The following is a 20,155-nucleotide window of genomic DNA, read 5'->3' as shown; positions in this document are numbered from 1 at the left end:
AAAAATAGTGAATGCTTTACGAATGTGCGTGTCATCCTTTAGAGCAGGGGCCAATTTAATTTTCCCATTATCATTCCAATATTTAGTACATGTGTTGCAGAAGCAAGCGCAAAGGGAGAGTCAATCAAACCATTCATTAGGATCTCAGGTCAAAGGTTTGCCATTCCAAATGTCCTTATGTCAGAGGGCAGAAAGTCCAAACACCATTTAGATATCGGGTGGTATGAAATGAAGAGGCAAACAACAATGAATAAGCATTCGTTGCTGCTGTATTGATCTGGTCCTTAAGGGTTTTAGTTTAATGCCAATTATATTTAAAGATAGAAAGATTAATGCTCCAGGGTGCTTGCAAAATGACACCCCCTCCCCATCACAATGGCTGGGTGATGCAAGCCTGAGAGCATCACAATAGACCCATAGACATGAGAAAAACTCTGTACCTCTGAGTGTATGTGGGCCCATGGCTGTATCAAGGACAAGGCAAGAACAGGAGGTGGGTAAGGCGTCAGCACCAGAGGGTGTCCGATTGAGCCCTGTAAGCAAACAGATGTTGGACCGTCCTTTAAAAGATTCTGAGGCTGATTTCAATTTTAACTTTGCTGCTGATTTAAGGATTGCTCAACCTTGACCCACGTCTAGTTTGTTTGGATAAGCCCTGGAATTCCTTTACAGCTTGTACTGGTGGGAGATGATGTGAGTTTATCAACTGCAACGGGATATGAGGCTTGTGTGCCACAAAAAGCAGGTCTAGTATTTTTTATAAGAAAGCCACTTAAGAAGGGAACTTTGGACAACCCTACCGAGAGCAAAAGTATTACACAGGAGGTAAGGGGGTCAGTGGGTCAACTGATACAATAAACTGACTCACAGTCAAATGTGCTAAATCCAAACACTACCAGTTTCGACATGTTCCTGGCTTTCTGTTTCATTTTTTAACAGATCCATTCCTATGTACCTCTGTGCTTTCAACAGATTTTTCGTTGTAAGGGAGGGACATACAGTAGGCCGTAAAACATTCCTGGGCAGGAAAGACTATGTAAAAGCAAGAGTAGCAGACAGCTTAAAAGAATCATCAGCAGAACCCTCTACACCTTCCCCAAAAAATATAAAATTATTTCTCTGCATGTATGTGCGTTGAACAGCGCAAGTAATTTGGTTAATGTCAGTGGATAAATGTCACTTTCCCATAGCGCAGGACAACATCACTTGTACAGGCCCCTTCTGCAAAGGCATTACCGCTGTAGAAAGCAGTGAAAAAGTGAGGCAGTGTGCAGTCACCCCTGACCCTTCACTGCCCTGATCGGCCACGATCGGCCAAGGACCTCTCTATAAGAGCTGAGGGTGGAATTTTTCTGGACCTCGGTAACTTAGGGAGACATGGCTAAATGATCCTCAATCAACGGCCCAGCCTTTGCTCTGTGGCCTGTCCGAATATGTCTGTTCTCCAAATTACCTGCCACTGCCCAGGTGTCAGCTTGTGAGATGGAATGACCTCCCAGGAAGCATACTGGCAGATGATTTGCATAGGCACACCCCCTCTCCCTCTCTCTTAGCCCTGCTTACTCCACAGTAGCAAGTATCTGGGGGAAAATATAGTGGTCGAGGTGGGGTAGCAGTAACTAGCAACTATGAGAAAGTAAATCTGGGGCACTTGGCGACCTGTGGGGAAACAACTGCAGAGCTCGCCCAGAACTTTGTGGCACAGGGAGGAGGTCTGTGGGATTTCAGTAAATGGGAGACATGCAACCTGGTTGGGAGTGCTTCAGGTCTCCTTCCTTGCATGTTCCAAGCAACTCAACAAAGCATCAACAGGCTGAGATACCAGCCACAGAGCCCCTTTCCACTTGATTAAAAGCCTAAAATCTTTTCCATGCAAACACATAGCCCCCGAATACCATATTTTCTTTGTTTTCTCTCTCTCTGTCTCTCTCTCCTCCCTCCCTCCCTCCCTCCCTCCCTCCCTCTCTCCCTCCCTCCCTCCCTCCTTTCCACCACCCACAACCCCCCTCCCTCTCCCTCGTCCTCTCCCTACCATTACTTTTAAGTTTCCCTGCACTGCAGCACATTGCGACAATGGTAATTCACAATGGGACTGTTTGAAAGTTACAGAAATCAAAAAAGAATCAACCAACTAAAAGCAGCCAAATCCGGAGTACACTGCTCAGCCACAATTAAAGATTAAGGCCTAGAAGCAAGTAAAGCTGTAGTTCAGAGCGATGTTTGCAAATAGCACCTTAAAGCAGTTTACGCTGGAGTGCACAACAAGGGGGAAAAGTGATAATACCGAGTTTGGTAGAATGGGATAAAAAAACAAAAGCAGCGTGCCACTTCTAAAAGTACAAGTCAAGAAATTGAAGGTGGTGGGGCTGTTCATTCAGTCAATAGGACTCACAAGTAAACGGCTCCCGAGGCATTAGTGTTGAATTTGGCGCAAAATGTATTGTGTTGTCGTGTAATATGTATGAACATACAATTTCAATCTTCATTAAAAAAGATGTATTAAAAAATAAAGACTTGCAGATTAAGAAAGTTTCTGTCCTGTCGTGTGCCAAAAATAGTGAATGCTTTACGAATGTGCGTGTCATCCTTTGAAGCAGGGGCCAATTCAATTTTCCCATTTTCATTCCAATATTAGTACATGTTTTGCTGAGGTACATAGGAAGTTAAGTTCAGTTAAGAAATGAAACAAAAAGCCTGGAAACATGTTGAAACAGGTAGGATTTGGACTTACAATAAACTGATTCACAGTCAGATGTGCTATCCCTTGACCCACTGACACCCCTACCTTTTGTGTAATCCTTTCGCTCTCAGCAGGGTTGTCCAAAGTTCCCTACTTAAAGAGACTTTCTTATAAAAATGATCCTAGACCTGTTTTTTATGGCCCACATGCCTCATATCCCGTTGCTCTTGATAAACTCACATCATCTCCCACCAATACAAGCTGTAAAAGATGTCAAGGGCATAGCCAAGGAAACTAAACGTGGGCTGAAGGTTGAGCAATCCTTAAATCAGCAGCAAAAATAACATTGAAATCAGCCTCAGAATCTCTTAAAGGATGGGCCAACACTGGTTGCTTGCAGGGCGCAATCGGGCAGCCTCTGGTGCTGACGCCTTAAGGCAAGCGCAAAGGGAGAGCCAACCAAACCATTGATTAGGACCTCTGGACTTTCTGCTCTTTGACATAAGGACATTTGTTATGGCAAACATTTGACCAAACCCCATTTAGAAGTCGGATGTTATGGGATTAAGCGGCAAACAGCAATTCATCAGCATTCTTTGCTGCTGTATTGATCTGGTCCTAAAGGGTTTGGTTTAATGCCAATTATATTTAAAGATAAAAAGATTCATGCTCAAGGGTGCTTGCAAATCGACACCCCCTCCCCATCACGATGGCTGTGTGATGCAAGCGTAAGAGCATCACAGAAGACCCATAGACATGAGAAACACTCTGTACCTCTGAGTGTATGTGGGCCCATGGCTGGATCAAGGACAAGGCAAGAACAGGAGATGGCTTAAGGTGTCAGCACCCAGGCTGCCCCATTGCGCGCTGCCAGCAACAGATATTGGACCATCCTTTAAGAGATTCTGAGGCTGATTTCAATGTTAACTTTGCTGCTGATTAAAGGATTGCTCAACCTTCGACCCGCGTCTAGTTTGCTTGGCTAAGCCCTGAAAATCTTTTACAGCTTATATTGGTGAGAGATGAAGTGAGTTTATCAAGGGCAACGGGATATGAGGCATGTGTGCCACAGAATGCAGGTCTAGGATCTTTTATATGAAATCCACTTTGGAAAACCCTACTGAGAAAAAAAGGATTACACAAAAGGAAAGGGGGTCAGTGGGTCAAGGGATAGCACATCTAACTGTTAGTTAATTGTAAGTCCAAATCCTACCCGTTTCCACATTTTTCCAGGCTTTTTGTTTCATTTCTTAACAGATCCATTCCTATGTACCTCTGTGCTTTCAACAGATTTTTCGTTGTAAGGGAGGGACATACAGTAGGCCGTAAAACATTCCTGGGGAGGAAAGACTCTATGTAAAAACAAGAGTAGCAGACAGCTTAAAAGAATCATCAGCAGAACCCTCTACACCTTCCCCAAAAAATATAAAATTATTTCTCTGCATGTATGTGCGTTGAACAGCGCAAGTAATTTGGTTAATGTCAGTGGATAAATGTCACTTTCCCATAGCGCAGGACAACATCACTTGTACAGGCCCCTTCTGCAAAGGCATTACCGCTGTAGAAAGCAGTGAAAAAGTGAGGCAGTGTGCAGTCACCCCTGACCCTTCACTGCCCTGATCGGCCACGATCGGCCAAGGACCTCTCTATAAGAGCTGAGGGTGGAATTTTTCTGGACCTCGGTAACTTAGGGAGACATGGCTAAATGGATCCTCAATCAACGGCCCAGCCTTTGCTCTGTGGCCTGTCCGAATATGTCTGTTCTCCAAATTACCTGCCACTGCCCAGGTGTCAGCTTGTGAGATGGAATGACCTCCCAGGAAGCATACTGGCAGATGATTTGCATAGGCACGCCCCCTCTCCCTCTCTCTTAGCCCTGCTTACTCCACAGTAGCAAGTATCTGGGGAAAATATAGTGGTCGAGGTGGGGTAGCAGTAACTAGCAACTATGAGAAAGTAAATCTGGGGCACTTGGCGACCTGTGGGAAACAACTGCAGAGCTCAGTGCCCAGAACTTTGTGGCACAGGGAGGAGGTCTGTGGGATTTCAGTAACTTGGAGACATGCAACCTGGTCGGGAGTGCTTCAGGTCTCCTTCCTTGCATGTTCCAAGCAACTCAACAAAGCATCAACAGGCTGAGATACCAGCCACAGAGCCCCTTTCCACTTGATTAAAAGCCTAAAATCTTTTCCATGCAAACACATAGCCCCCGAATACCATATTTTCTTTGTTTTCTCTCTCTCTGTCTCTCTCTCCTCCCTCCCTCCCTCCCTCCCTCCCTCCCTCCCTCACTCCTTCCCACCCTCCCGCCCTCTCTCTTCCCCCCTCTCCCTCTCCCTCAATCCTCCCATTAATTTTAAGTTTTCATGCACTGCAGCACATTGTGACAATGGTATTTCACAATGGGACTGTTTGAAAGTTACAGAAATCAAAAAAGAAATCAACCAACTATAAGCAGCCACGTCCGGAGTACACTGCTCAGCTCCAATTAAAGATTAAGGCCCAGAAGCAAGTAAAGCTGTAGTTCAGAGCGATCTTTGCAAATATCACCTCAAAGCAGTTTACGCTGGAGTGCAGAACAAGGGGGAAAGTGATAATACTGAGTTTGGTAGAATGGAATAAAAAAAACAAAAGAAGCATGCCACTTCTAAAAGTACAAGTCAAGAAATTCAAGGGGACGTGGCTGTTCATTCAGTCAAGAGGATTCACAAGTAAAAGGCTCCTGAGGCATTAGTGTTGAATTTGGCGCAAAATGTATTGTGTTGTCGTGTAATATGAATGAACATACAATTTCAATCTTCATTAAAAAAGATCTATTAAAAAATAAAGACTTGCAAATTAAGAAAGTTTCTGTCCTGTCATGTGCCAAAAATAGTGAATGCTTTACGAATGTGCGTGTCATCCTTTAGAGCAGGGGCCAATTTAATTTTCCCATTATCATTCCAATATTAGTACATGTGTTGCAGAAGCAAGCGCAAAGGGAGAGTCAATCAAACCATTCATTAGGATCTCAGGTCAAAGGTTTGCCATTCCAAATGTCCTTATGTCAGAGGGCAGAAAGTCCAAACACCATTTAGATATCGGGTGGTATGAAATGAAGAGGCAAACAACAATGAATAAGCATTCGTTGCTGCTGTATTGATCTGGTCCTTAAGGGTTTTAGTTTAATGCCAATTATATTTAAAGATAGAAAGATTAATGCTCCAGGGTGCTTGCAAAATGACACCCCCTCCCCATCACAATGGCTGGGTGATGCAAGCCTGAGAGCATCACAATAGACCCATAGACATGAGAAAAACTCTGTACCTCTGAGTGTATGTGGGCCCATGGCTGTATCAAGGACAAGGCAAGAACAGGAGGTGGGTAAGGCGTCAGCACCAGAGGGTGTCCGATTGAGCCCTGTAAGCAACAGATGTTGGACCGTCCTTTAAAAGATTCTGAGGCTGATTTCAATTTTAACTTTGCTGCTGATTTAAGGATTGCTCAACCTTGACCCACGTCTAGTTTGTTTGGATAAGCCCTGGAATTCCTTTACAGCTTGTACTGGTGGGAGATGATGTGAGTTTATCAACTGCAACGGGATATGAGGCTTGTGTGCCACAAAAAGCAGGTCTAGTATTTTTTATAAGAAAGCCACTTAAGAAGGGAACTTTGGACAACCCTACCGAGAGCAAAAGTATTACACAGGAGGTAAGGGGGTCAGTGGGTCAACTGATACAATAAACTGACTCACAGTCAAATGTGCTAAATCCAAACACTACCAGTTTCGACATGTTCCTGGCTTTCTGTTTCATTTTTTAACAGATCCATTCCTATGTACCTCTGTGCTTTCAACAGATTTTTCGTTGTAAGGGAGGGACATACAGTAGGCCGTAAAACATTCCTGGGCAGGAAAGACTATGTAAAAGCAAGAGTAGCAGACAGCTTAAAAGAATCATCAGCAGAACCCTCTACACCTTCCCCAAAAAATATAAAATTATTTCTCTGCATGTATGTGCGTTGAACAGCGCAAGTAATTTGGTTAATGTCAGTGGATAAATGTCACTTTCCCATAGCGCAGGACAACATCACTTGTACAGGCCCCTTCTGCAAAGGCATTACCGCTGTAGAAAGCAGTGAAAAAGTGAGGCAGTGTGCAGTCACCCCTGACCCTTCACTGCCCTGATCGGCCACGATCGGCCAAGGACCTCTCTATAAGAGCTGAGGGTGGAATTTTTCTGGACCTCGGTAACTTAGGGAGACATGGCTAAATGGATCCTCAATCAACGGCCCAGCCTTTGCTCTGTGGCCTGTCCGAATATGTCTGTTCTCCAAATTACCTGCCACTGCCCAGGTGTCAGCTTGTGAGATGGAATGACCTCCCAGGAAGCATACTGGCAGATGATTTGCATAGGCACACCCCCTCTCCCTCTCTCTTAGCCCTGCTTACTCCACAGTAGCAAGTATCTGGGGAAAATATAGTGGTCGAGGTGGGGTAGCAGTAACTAGCAACTATGAGAAAGTAAATCTGGGGCACTTGGCGACCTGTGGGAAACAACTGCAGAGCTCAGTGCCCAGAACTTTGTGGCACAGGGAGGAGGTCTGTGGGATTTCAGTAACTTGGAGACATGCAACCTGGTCGGGAGTGCTTCAGGTCTCCTTCCTTGCATGTTCCAAGCAACTCAACAAAGCATCAACAGGCTGAGATACCAGCCACAGAGCCCCTTTCCACTTGATTAAAAGCCTAAAATCTTTTCCATGCAAACACATAGCCCCCGAATACCATATTTTCTTTGTTTTCTCTCTCTCTGTCTCTCTCTCCTCCCTCCCTCCCTCCCTCCCTCCCTCTCTCCCTCCCTCCCTCCCTCCTTTCCACCACCCACAACCCCCCTCCCTCTCCCTCGTCCTCTCCCTACCATTACTTTTAAGTTTCCCTGCACTGCAGCACATTGCGACAATGGTAATTCACAATGGGACTGTTTGAAAGTTACAGAAATCAAAAAAGAATCAACCAACTAAAAGCAGCCAAATCCGGAGTACACTGCTCAGCCACAATTAAAGATTAAGGCCTAGAAGCAAGTAAAGCTGTAGTTCAGAGCGATGTTTGCAAATAGCACCTTAAAGCAGTTTACGCTGGAGTGCACAACAAGGGGGAAAAGTGATAATACCGAGTTTGGTAGAATGGGATAAAAAAACAAAAGCAGCGTGCCACTTCTAAAAGTACAAGTCAAGAAATTGAAGGTGGTGGGGCTGTTCATTCAGTCAATAGGACTCACAAGTAAACGGCTCCCGAGGCATTAGTGTTGAATTTGGCGCAAAATGTATTGTGTTGTCGTGTAATATGTATGAACATACAATTTCAATCTTCATTAAAAAAGATGTATTAAAAAATAAAGACTTGCAGATTAAGAAAGTTTCTGTCCTGTCGTGTGCCAAAAATAGTGAATGCTTTACGAATGTGCGTGTCATCCTTTGAAGCAGGGGCCAATTCAATTTTCCCATTTTCATTCCAATATTAGTACATGTTTTGCTGAGGTACATAGGAAGTTAAGTTCAGTTAAGAAATGAAACAAAAAGCCTGGAAACATGTTGAAACAGGTAGGATTTGGACTTACAATAAACTGATTCACAGTCAGATGTGCTATCCCTTGACCCACTGACACCCCTACCTTTTGTGTAATCCTTTCGCTCTCAGCAGGGTTGTCCAAAGTTCCCTACTTAAAGAGACTTTCTTATAAAAATGATCCTAGACCTGTTTTTTATGGCCCACATGCCTCATATCCCGTTGCTCTTGATAAACTCACATCATCTCCCACCAATACAAGCTGTAAAAGATGTCAAGGGCATAGCCAAGGAAACTAAACGTGGGCTGAAGGTTGAGCAATCCTTAAATCAGCAGCAAAAATAACATTGAAATCAGCCTCAGAATCTCTTAAAGGATGGGCCAACACTGGTTGCTTGCAGGGCGCAATCGGGCAGCCTCTGGTGCTGACGCCTTAAGGCAAGCGCAAAGGGAGAGCCAACCAAACCATTGATTAGGACCTCTGGACTTTCTGCTCTTTGACATAAGGACATTTGTTATGGCAAACATTTGACCAAACCCCATTTAGAAGTCGGATGTTATGGGATTAAGCGGCAAACAGCAATTCATCAGCATTCTTTGCTGCTGTATTGATCTGGTCCTAAAGGGTTTGGTTTAATGCCAATTATATTTAAAGATAAAAAGATTCATGCTCAAGGGTGCTTGCAAATCGACACCCCCTCCCCATCACGATGGCTGTGTGATGCAAGCGTAAGAGCATCACAGAAGACCCATAGACATGAGAAACACTCTGTACCTCTGAGTGTATGTGGGCCCATGGCTGGATCAAGGACAAGGCAAGAACAGGAGATGGCTTAAGGTGTCAGCACCCAGGCTGCCCCATTGCGCGCTGCCAGCAACAGATATTGGACCATCCTTTAAGAGATTCTGAGGCTGATTTCAATGTTAACTTTGCTGCTGATTAAAGGATTGCTCAACCTTCGACCCGCGTCTAGTTTGCTTGGCTAAGCCCTGAAAATCTTTTACAGCTTATATTGGTGAGAGATGAAGTGAGTTTATCAAGGGCAACGGGATATGAGGCATGTGTGCCACAGAATGCAGGTCTAGGATCTTTTATATGAAATCCACTTTGGAAAACCCTACTGAGAAAAAAAGGATTACACAAAAGGAAAGGGGGTCAGTGGGTCAAGGGATAGCACATCTAACTGTTAGTTAATTGTAAGTCCAAATCCTACCCGTTTCCACATTTTTCCAGGCTTTTTGTTTCATTTCTTAACAGATCCATTCCTATGTACCTCTGTGCTTTCAACAGATTTTTCGTTGTAAGGGAGGGACATACAGTAGGCCGTAAAACATTCCTGGGGAGGAAAGACTCTATGTAAAAACAAGAGTAGCAGACAGCTTAAAAGAATCATCAGCAGAACCCTCTACACCTTCCCCAAAAAATATAAAATTATTTCTCTGCATGTATGTGCGTTGAACAGCGCAAGTAATTTGGTTAATGTCAGTGGATAAATGTCACTTTCCCATAGCGCAGGACAACATCACTTGTACAGGCCCCTTCTGCAAAGGCATTACCGCTGTAGAAAGCAGTGAAAAAGTGAGGCAGTGTGCTGTCACCCCTGACCCTTCACTGCCCTGATCGGCCACGATCGGCCAAGGACCTCTCTATAAGAGCTGAGGGTGGAATTTTTCTGGACCTCGGTAACTTAGGGAGACATGGCTAAATGGATCCTCAATCAACGGCCCAGCCTTTGCTCTGTGGCCTGTCCGAATATGTCTGTTCTCCAAATTACCTGCCACTGCCCAGGTGTCAGCTTGTGAGATGGAATGACCTCCCAGGAAGCATACTGGCAGATGATTTGCATAGGCACACCCCCTCTCCCTCTCTCTTAGCCCTGCTTACTCCACAGTAGCAAGTATCTGGGGAAAATATAGTGGTCGAGGTGGGGTAGCAGTAACTAGCAACTATGAGAAAGTAAATCTGGGGCACTTGGCGACCTGTGGGAAACAACTGCAGAGCTCAGTGCCCAGAACTTTGTGGCACAGGGAGGAGGTCTGTGGGATTTCAGTAACTTGGAGACATGCAACCTGGTCGGGAGTGCTTCAGGTCTCCTTCCTTGCATGTTCCAAGCAACTCAACAAAGCATCAACAGGCTGAGATACCAGCCACAGAGCCCCTTTCCACTTGATTAAAAGCCTAAAATCTTTTCCATGCAAACACATAGCCCCCGAATACCATATTTTCTTTGTTTTCTCTCTCTCTGTCTCTCTCTCCTCCCTCCCTCCCTCCCTCCCTCCCTCTCTCCCTCCCTCCCTCCCTCCTTTCCACCACCCACAACCCCCCTCCCTCTCCCTCGTCCTCTCCCTACCATTACTTTTAAGTTTCCCTGCACTGCAGCACATTGCGACAATGGTAATTCACAATGGGACTGTTTGAAAGTTACAGAAATCAAAAAAGAATCAACCAACTAAAAGCAGCCAAATCCGGAGTACACTGCTCAGCCACAATTAAAGATTAAGGCCTAGAAGCAAGTAAAGCTGTAGTTCAGAGCGATGTTTGCAAATAGCACCTTAAAGCAGTTTAAGCTGGAGTGCACAACAAGGGGGAAAAGTGATAATACCGAGTTTGGTAGAATGGGATAAAAAAACAAAAGCAGCGTGCCACTTCTAAAAGTACAAGTCAAGAAATTGAAGGTGGTGGGGCTGTTCATTCAGTCAATAGGACTCACAAGTAAACGGCTCCCGAGGCATTAGTGTTGAATTTGGCGCAAAATGTATTGTGTTGTCGTGTAATATGTATGAACATACAATTTCAATCTTCATTAAAAAAGATGTATTAAAAAATAAAGACTTGCAGATTAAGAAAGTTTCTGTCCTGTCGTGTGCCAAAAATAGTGAATGCTTTACGAATGTGCGTGTCATCCTTTGAAGCAGGGGCCAATTCAATTTTGCCATTTTCATTCCAATATTAGTACATGTTTTGCTGAGGTACATAGGAAGTTAAGTTCAGTTAAGAAATGAAACAAAAAGCCTGGAAACATGTTGAAACAGGTAGGATTTGGACTTACAATAAACTGATTCACAGTCAGATGTGCTATCCCTTGACCCACTGACACCCCTACCTTTTGTGTAATCCTTTCGCTCTCAGCAGGGTTGTCCAAAGTTCCCTACTTAAAGAGACTTTCTTATAAAAATGATCCTAGACCTGTTTTTTATGGCCCACATGCCTCATATCCCGTTGCTCTTGATAAACTCACATCATCTCCCACCAATACAAGCTGTAAAAGATGTCAAGGGCATAGCCAAGGAAACTAAACGTGGGCTGAAGGTTGAGCAATCCTTAAATCAGCAGCAAAAATAACATTGAAATCAGCCTCAGAATCTCTTAAAGGATGGGCCAACACTGGTTGCTTGCAGGGCGCAATCGGGCAGCCTCTGGTGCTGACGCCTTAAGGCAAGCGCAAAGGGAGAGCCAACCAAACCATTGATTAGGACCTCTGGACTTTCTGCTCTTTGACATAAGGACATTTGTTATGGCAAACATTTGACCAAACCCCATTTAGAAGTCGGATGTTATGGGATTAAGCGGCAAACAGCAATTCATCAGCATTCTTTGCTGCTGTATTGATCTGGTCCTAAAGGGTTTGGTTTAATGCCAATTATATTTAAAGATAAAAAGATTCATGCTCAAGGGTGCTTGCAAATCGACACCCCCTCCCCATCACGATGGCTGTGTGATGCAAGCGTAAGAGCATCACAGAAGACCCATAGACATGAGAAACACTCTGTACCTCTGAGTGTATGTGGGCCCATGGCTGGATCAAGGACAAGGCAAGAACAGGAGATGGCTTAAGGTGTCAGCACCCAGGCTGCCCCATTGCGCGCTGCCAGCAACAGATATTGGACCATCCTTTAAGAGATTCTGAGGCTGATTTCAATGTTAACTTTGCTGCTGATTAAAGGATTGCTCAACCTTCGACCCGCGTCTAGTTTGCTTGGCTAAGCCCTGAAAATCTTTTACAGCTTATATTGGTGAGAGATGAAGTGAGTTTATCAAGGGCAACGGGATATGAGGCATGTGTGCCACAGAATGCAGGTCTAGGATCTTTTATATGAAATCCACTTTGGAAAACCCTACTGAGAAAAAAAGGATTACACAAAAGGAAAGGGGGTCAGTGGGTCAAGGGATAGCACATCTAACTGTTAGTTAATTGTAAGTCCAAATCCTACCCGTTTCCACATTTTTCCAGGCTTTTTGTTTCATTTCTTAACAGATCCATTCCTATGTACCTCTGTGCTTTCAACAGATTTTTCGTTGTAAGGGAGGGACATACAGTAGGCCGTAAAACATTCCTGGGGAGGAAAGACTCTATGTAAAAACAAGAGTAGCAGACAGCTTAAAAGAATCATCAGCAGAACCCTCTACACCTTCCCCAAAAAATATAAAATTATTTCTCTGCATGTATGTGCGTTGAACAGCGCAAGTAATTTGGTTAATGTCAGTGGATAAATGTCACTTTCCCATAGCGCAGGACAACATCACTTGTACAGGCCCCTTCTGCAAAGGCATTACCGCTGTAGAAAGCAGTGAAAAAGTGAGGCAGTGTGCAGTCACCCCTGACCCTTCACTGCCCTGATCGGCCACGATCGGCCAAGGACCTCTCTATAAGAGCTGAGGGTGGAATTTTTCTGGACCTCGGTAACTTAGGGAGACATGGCTAAATGGATCCTCAATCAACGGCCCAGCCTTTGCTCTGTGGCCTGTCCGAATATGTCTGTTCTCCAAATTACCTGCCACTGCCCAGGTGTCAGCTTGTGAGATGGAATGACCTCCCAGGAAGCATACTGGCAGATGATTTGCATAGGCACGCCCCCTCTCCCTCTCTCTTAGCCCTGCTTACTCCACAGTAGCAAGTATCTGGGGAAAATATAGTGGTCGAGGTGGGGTAGCAGTAACTAGCAACTATGAGAAAGTAAATCTGGGGCACTTGGCGACCTGTGGGAAACAACTGCAGAGCTCAGTGCCCAGAACTTTGTGGCACAGGGAGGAGGTCTGTGGGATTTCAGTAACTTGGAGACATGCAACCTGGTCGGGAGTGCTTCAGGTCTCCTTCCTTGCATGTTCCAAGCAACTCAACAAAGCATCAACAGGCTGAGATACCAGCCACAGAGCCCCTTTCCACTTGATTAAAAGCCTAAAATCTTTTCCATGCAAACACATAGCCCCCGAATACCATATTTTCTTTGTTTTCTCTCTCTCTGTCTCTCTCTCCTCCCTCCCTCCCTCCCTCCCTCCCTCCCTCCCTCCCTCACTCCTTCCCACCCTCCCGCCCTCTCTCTTCCCCCCTCTCCCTCTCCCTCAATCCTCCCATTAATTTTAAGTTTTCATGCACTGCAGCACATTGTGACAATGGTATTTCACAATGGGACTGTTTGAAAGTTACAGAAATCAAAAAAGAAATCAACCAACTATAAGCAGCCACGTCCGGAGTACACTGCTCAGCTCCAATTAAAGATTAAGGCCCAGAAGCAAGTAAAGCTGTAGTTCAGAGCGATCTTTGCAAATATCACCTCAAAGCAGTTTACGCTGGAGTGCAGAACAAGGGGGAAAGTGATAATACTGAGTTTGGTAGAATGGAATAAAAAAAACAAAAGAAGCATGCCACTTCTAAAAGTACAAGTCAAGAAATTCAAGGGGACGTGGCTGTTCATTCAGTCAAGAGGATTCACAAGTAAAAGGCTCCTGAGGCATTAGTGTTGAATTTGGCGCAAAATGTATTGTGTTGTCGTGTAATATGAATGAACATACAATTTCAATCTTCATTAAAAAAGATCTATTAAAAAATAAAGACTTGCAAATTAAGAAAGTTTCTGTCCTGTCATGTGCCAAAAATAGTGAATGCTTTACGAATGTGCGTGTCATCCTTTAGAGCAGGGGCCAATTTAATTTTCCCATTATCATTCCAATATTAGTACATGTGTTGCAGAAGCAAGCGCAAAGGGAGAGTCAATCAAACCATTCATTAGGATCTCAGGTCAAAGGTTTGCCATTCCAAATGTCCTTATGTCAGAGGGCAGAAAGTCCAAACACCATTTAGATATCGGGTGGTATGAAATGAAGAGGCAAACAACAATGAATAAGCATTCGTTGCTGCTGTATTGATCTGGTCCTTAAGGGTTTTAGTTTAATGCCAATTATATTTAAAGATAGAAAGATTAATGCTCCAGGGTGCTTGCAAAATGACACCCCCTCCCCATCACAATGGCTGGGTGATGCAAGCCTGAGAGCATCACAATAGACCCATAGACATGAGAAAAACTCTGTACCTCTGAGTGTATGTGGGCCCATGGCTGTATCAAGGACAAGGCAAGAACAGGAGGTGGGTAAGGCGTCAGCACCAGAGGGTGTCCGATTGAGCCCTGTAAGCAACAGATGTTGGACCGTCCTTTAAAAGATTCTGAGGCTGATTTCAATTTTAACTTTGCTGCTGATTTAAGGATTGCTCAACCTTGACCCACGTCTAGTTTGTTTGGATAAGCCCTGGAATTCCTTTACAGCTTGTACTGGTGGGAGATGATGTGAGTTTATCAACTGCAACGGGATATGAGGCTTGTGTGCCACAAAAAGCAGGTCTAGTATTTTTTATAAGAAAGCCACTTAAGAAGGGAACTTTGGACAACCCTACCGAGAGCAAAAGTATTACACAGGAGGTAAGGGGGTCAGTGGGTCAACTGATACAATAAACTGACTCACAGTCAAATGTGCTAAATCCAAACACTACCAGTTTCGACATGTTCCTGGCTTTCTGTTTCATTTTTTAACAGATCCATTCCTATGTACCTCTGTGCTTTCAACAGATTTTTCGTTGTAAGGGAGGGACATACAGTAGGCCGTAAAACATTCCTGGGCAGGAAAGACTATGTAAAAGCAAGAGTAGCAGACAGCTTAAAAGAATCATCAGCAGAACCCTCTACACCTTCCCCAAAAAATATAAAATTATTTCTCTGCATGTATGTGCGTTGAACAGCGCAAGTAATTTGGTTAATGTCAGTGGATAAATGTCACTTTCCCATAGCGCAGGACAACATCACTTGTACAGGCCCCTTCTGCAAAGGCATTACCGCTGTAGAAAGCAGTGAAAAAGTGAGGCAGTGTGCAGTCACCCCTGACCCTTCACTGCCCTGATCGGCCACGATCGGCCAAGGACCTCTCTATAAGAGCTGAGGGTGGAATTTTTCTGGACCTCGGTAACTTAGGGAGACATGGCTAAATGGATCCTCAATCAACGGCCCAGCCTTTGCTCTGTGGCCTGTCCGAATATGTCTGTTCTCCAAATTACCTGCCACTGCCCAGGTGTCAGCTTGTGAGATGGAATGACCTCCCAGGAAGCATACTGGCAGATGATTTGCATAGGCACACCCCCTCTCCCTCTCTCTTAGCCCTGCTTACTCCACAGTAGCAAGTATCTGGGGAAAATATAGTGGTCGAGGTGGGGTAGCAGTAACTAGCAACTATGAGAAAGTAAATCTGGGGCACTTGGCGACCTGTGGGAAACAACTGCAGAGCTCAGTGCCCAGAACTTTGTGGCACAGGGAGGAGGTCTGTGGGATTTCAGTAAATGGGAGACATGCAACCTGGTTGGGAGTGCTTCAGGTCTCCTTCCTTGCATGTTCCAAGCAACTCAACAAAGCATCAACAGGCTGAGATACCAGCCACAGAGCCCCTTTCCACTTGATTAAAAGCCTAAAATCTTTTCCATGCAAACACATAGCCCCCGAATACCATATTTTCTTTGTTTTCTCTCTCTCTGTCTCTCTCTCCTCCCTCCCTCCCTCCCTCCCTCCCTCCCTCTCTCCCTCCCTCCCTCCCTCCTTTCCACCACCCACAACCCCCCTCCCTCTCCCTCGTCCTCTCCCTACCATTACTTTTAAGTTTCCCTGCACTGCAGCACATTGCGACAATGGTAATTCACAATGGGACTGTTTGAAAGTTACAGAAATCAAAAAAGAATCAACCAACTAAAAGCAGCCAAATCCGGAGTACACTGCTCAGCCACAATTAAAGATTAAGGCCTAGAAGCAAGTAAAGCTGTAGTTCAGAGCGATGTTTGCAAATAGCACCTTAAAGCAGTTTACGCTGGAGTGCACAACAAGGGGGAAAAGTGATAATACCGAGTTTGGTAGAATGGGATAAAAAAACAAAAGCAGCGTGCCACTTCTAAAAGTACAAGTCAAGAAATTGAAGGTGGTGGGGCTGTTCATTCAGTCAATAGGACTCACAAGTAAACGGCTCCCGAGGCATTAGTGTTGAATTTGGCGCAAAATGTATTGTGTTGTCGTGTAATATGTATGAACATACAATTTCAATCTTCATTAAAAAAGATGTATTAAAAAATAAAGACTTGCAGATTAAGAAAGTTTCTGTCCTGTCGTGTGCCAAAAATAGTGAATGCTTTACGAATGTGCGTGTCATCCTTTGAAGCAGGGGCCAATTCAATTTTCCCATTTTCATTCCAATATTAGTACATGTTTTGCTGAGGTACATAGGAAGTTAAGTTCAGTTAAGAAATGAAACAAAAAGCCTGGAAACATGTTGAAACAGGTAGGATTTGGACTTACAATAAACTGATTCACAGTCAGATGTGCTATCCCTTGACCCACTGACACCCCTACCTTTTGTGTAATCCTTTCGCTCTCAGCAGGGTTGTCCAAAGTTCCCTACTTAAAGAGACTTTCTTATAAAAATGATCCTAGACCTGTTTTTTATGGCCCACATGCCTCATATCCCGTTGCTCTTGATAAACTCACATCATCTCCCACCAATACAAGCTGTAAAAGATGTCAAGGGCATAGCCAAGGAAACTAAACGTGGGCTGAAGGTTGAGCAATCCTTAAATCAGCAGCAAAAATAACATTGAAATCAGCCTCAGAATCTCTTAAAGGATGGGCCAACACTGGTTGCTTGCAGGGCGCAATCGGGCAGCCTCTGGTGCTGACGCCTTAAGGCAAGCGCAAAGGGAGAGCCAACCAAACCATTGATTAGGACCTCTGGACTTTCTGCTCTTTGACATAAGGACATTTGTTATGGCAAACATTTGACCAAACCCCATTTAGAAGTCGGATGTTATGGGATTAAGCGGCAAACAGCAATTCATCAGCATTCTTTGCTGCTGTATTGATCTGGTCCTAAAGGGTTTGGTTTAATGCCAATTATATTTAAAGATAAAAAGATTCATGCTCAAGGGTGCTTGCAAATCGACACCCCCTCCCCATCACGATGGCTGTGTGATGCAAGCGTAAGAGCATCACAGAAGACCCATAGACATGAGAAACACTCTGTACCTCTGAGTGTATGTGGGCCCATGGCTGGATCAAGGACAAGGCAAGAACAGGAGATGGCTTAAGGTGTCAGCACCCAGGCTGCCCCATTGCGCGCTGCCAGCAACAGATATTGGACCATCCTTTAAGAGATTCTGAGGCTGATTTCAATGTTAACTTTGCTGCTGATTAAAGGATTGCTCAACCTTCGACCCGCGTCTAGTTTGCTTGGCTAAGCCCTGAAAATCTTTTACAGCTTATATTGGTGAGAGATGAAGTGAGTTTATCAAGGGCAACGGGATATGAGGCATGTGTGCCACAGAATGCAGGTCTAGGATCTTTTATATGAAATCCACTTTGGAAAACCCTACTGAGAAAAAAAGGATTACACAAAAGGAAAGGGGGTCAGTGGGTCAAGGGATAGCACATCTAACTGTTAGTTAATTGTAAGTCCAAATCCTACCCGTTTCCACATTTTTCCAGGCTTTTTGTTTCATTTCTTAACAGATCCATTCCTATGTACCTCTGTGCTTTCAACAGATTTTTCGTTGTAAGGGAGGGACATACAGTAGGCCGTAAAACATTCCTGGGGAGGAAAGACTCTATGTAAAAACAAGAGTAGCAGACAGCTTAAAAGAATCATCAGCAGAACCCTCTACACCTTCCCCAAAAAATATAAAATTATTTCTCTGCATGTATGTGCGTTGAACAGCGCAAGTAATTTGGTTAATGTCAGTGGATAAATGTCACTTTCCCATAGCGCAGGACAACATCACTTGTACAGGCCCCTTCTGCAAAGGCATTACCGCTGTAGAAAGCAGTGAAAAAGTGAGGCAGTGTGCAGTCACCCCTGACCCTTCACTGCCCTGATCGGCCACGATCGGCCAAGGACCTCTCTATAAGAGCTGAGGGTGGAATTTTTCTGGACCTCGGTAACTTAGGGAGACATGGCTAAATGGATCCTCAATCAACGGCCCAGCCTTTGCTCTGTGGCCTGTCCGAATATGTCTGTTCTCCAAATTACCTGCCACTGCCCAGGTGTCAGCTTGTGAGATGGAATGACCTCCCAGGAAGCATACTGGCAGATGATTTGCATAGGCACGCCCCCTCTCCCTCTCTCTTAGCCCTGCTTACTCCACAGTAGCAAGTATCTGGGGAAAATATAGTGGTCGAGGTGGGGTAGCAGTAACTAGCAACTATGAGAAAGTAAATCTGGGGCACTTGGCGACCTGTGGGAAACAACTGCAGAGCTCAGTGCCCAGAACTTTGTGGCACAGGGAGGAGGTCTGTGGGATTTCAGTAACTTGGAGACATGCAACCTGGTCGGGAGTGCTTCAGGTCTCCTTCCTTGCATGTTCCAAGCAACTCAACAAAGCATCAACAGGCTGAGATACCAGCCACAGAGCCCCTTTCCACTTGATTAAAAGCCTAAAATCTTTTCCATGCAAACACATAGCCCCCGAATACCATATTTTCTTTGTTTTCTCTCTCTCTGTCTCTCTCTCCTCCCTCCCTCCCTCCCTCCCTCCCTCCCTCACTCCTTCCCACCCTCCCGCCCTCTCTCTTCCCCCCTCTCCCTCTCCCTCAATCCTCCCATTAATTTTAAGTTTTCATGCACTGCAGCACATTGTGACAATGGTATTTCACAATGGGACTGTTTGAAAGTTACAGAAATCAAAAAAGAAATCAACCAACTATAAGCAGCCACGTCCGGAGTACACTGCTCAGCTCCAATTAAAGATTAAGGCCCAGAAGCAAGTAAAGCTGTAGTTCAGAGCGATCTTTGCAAATATCACCTCAAAGCAGTTTACGCTGGAGTGCAGAACAAGGGGGAAAGTGATAATACTGAGTTTGGTAGAATGGAATAAAAAAAACAAAAGAAGCATGCCACTTCTAAAAGTACAAGTCAAGAAATTCAAGGGGACGTGGCTGTTCATTCAGTCAAGAGGATTCACAAGTAAAAGGCTCCTGAGGCATTAGTGTTGAATTTGGCGCAAAATGTATTGTGTTGTCGTGTAATATGAATGAACATACAATTTCAATCTTCATTAAAAAAGATCTATTAAAAAATAAAGACTTGCAAATTAAGAAAGTTTCTGTCCTGTCATGTGCCAAAAATAGTGAATGCTTTACGAATGTGCGTGTCATCCTTTAGAGCAGGGGCCAATTTAATTTTCCCATTATCATTCCAATATTAGTACATGTGTTGCAGAAGCAAGCGCAAAGGGAGAGTCAATCAAACCATTCATTAGGATCTCAGGTCAAAGGTTTGCCATTCCAAATGTCCTTATGTCAGAGGGCAGAAAGTCCAAACACCATTTAGATATCGGGTGGTATGAAATGAAGAGGCAAACAACAATGAATAAGCATTCGTTGCTGCTGTATTGATCTGGTCCTTAAGGGTTTTAGTTTAATGCCAATTATATTTAAAGATAGAAAGATTAATGCTCCAGGGTGCTTGCAAAATGACACCCCCTCCCCATCACAATGGCTGGGTGATGCAAGCCTGAGAGCATCACAATAGACCCATAGACATGAGAAAAACTCTGTACCTCTGAGTGTATGTGGGCCCATGGCTGTATCAAGGACAAGGCAAGAACAGGAGGTGGGTAAGGCGTCAGCACCAGAGGGTG

General features: G+C 44.5%; 4 non-coding genes across 4 annotated transcripts; all 4 read right to left on the bottom strand.

Moving 5' to 3' along the window:
• LOC138568091 (U6 spliceosomal RNA) lies at nucleotides 1-108 on the bottom strand. The gene has a single exon (XR_011302464.1). It is a non-coding gene; the product is annotated as a U6 spliceosomal RNA (small nuclear RNA).
• Nucleotides 109-5,547: 5,439 nt separating this feature from the next.
• Nucleotides 5,548-5,654, bottom strand: LOC138568625 (U6 spliceosomal RNA). The gene has a single exon (XR_011302944.1). It is a non-coding gene; the product is annotated as a U6 spliceosomal RNA (small nuclear RNA).
• Nucleotides 5,655-14,092: 8,438 nt separating this feature from the next.
• Nucleotides 14,093-14,199, bottom strand: LOC138568624 (U6 spliceosomal RNA). The gene has a single exon (XR_011302943.1). It is a non-coding gene; the product is annotated as a U6 spliceosomal RNA (small nuclear RNA).
• A 5,436-nt stretch (nucleotides 14,200-19,635) lies between these two features.
• Nucleotides 19,636-19,742, bottom strand: LOC138568623 (U6 spliceosomal RNA). Its single transcript, XR_011302942.1, has one exon. It is a non-coding gene; the product is annotated as a U6 spliceosomal RNA (small nuclear RNA).
• Between the last annotated feature and the right edge of the window lie 413 nt (nucleotides 19,743-20,155).

This window comes from Ambystoma mexicanum, chromosome 2p, assembly GCF_040938575.1.
Source record: "Ambystoma mexicanum isolate Mex_15411 chromosome 2p, UKY_AmexF1_1, whole genome shotgun sequence".
Lineage (NCBI taxonomy): Eukaryota > Metazoa > Chordata > Amphibia > Caudata > Ambystomatidae > Ambystoma > Ambystoma mexicanum.
Note: the sequence above shows the minus strand (reverse complement) of the source record. Positions and strands in the feature narration are given on the sequence as shown.